The sequence below is a fragment of the Caretta caretta genome, chromosome 10 (genome assembly GCF_965140235.1).
Source record: "Caretta caretta isolate rCarCar2 chromosome 10, rCarCar1.hap1, whole genome shotgun sequence".
In the NCBI taxonomy this organism is placed as follows: domain Eukaryota; kingdom Metazoa; phylum Chordata; order Testudines; family Cheloniidae; genus Caretta; species Caretta caretta.
The window spans coordinates 66430891-66431420 of NC_134215.1; positions in this window are offsets into that span (position 1 = coordinate 66430891).

Genomic DNA, 530 nt, shown 5'->3' on the forward strand with positions numbered 1-530 from the left:
ACAGTAATCTTAGGCCTGATCCACACACACTTTGTGTACCTGTATAATGTTGGTTAGGGGTGTGATTTTTTTTTTCTACTGATACTGTCATACCAGTAAACAGCTTAATGTAGACACAGTTATACTGGTATAAAGGTGCCTTACTTTGGTGTAGCTTATTCCCCTTCCTGTACTGGAAAGCTATTCTGGGATAACTGCTCCCACACTCGGGGGCGGGGGAAGGTTATACTGTGTTAGTTAGTGGTATAGTTAAACCAGTACAACTTTTGTGTGTACACAGGCCGTGTGTTGCCTGCTCTTCACTCCAGATGAAATCAGTTGAAAATGTGGAGTGGATCACAGGTAACACATGACTTTAACTGCTTCAGAACTAAAATCCTGAATGTGAATTACCTGGAGTCATATAATGATTTACAATGACTTGAATGTTTTGGCAAAAAGCCTAACAAGGGACCCAGTTCTCTGAGGGTTTATCTGCAGAGATTGGGTGGCATTTGGACACACAAACAAACAAACAAACAAACAAAAAA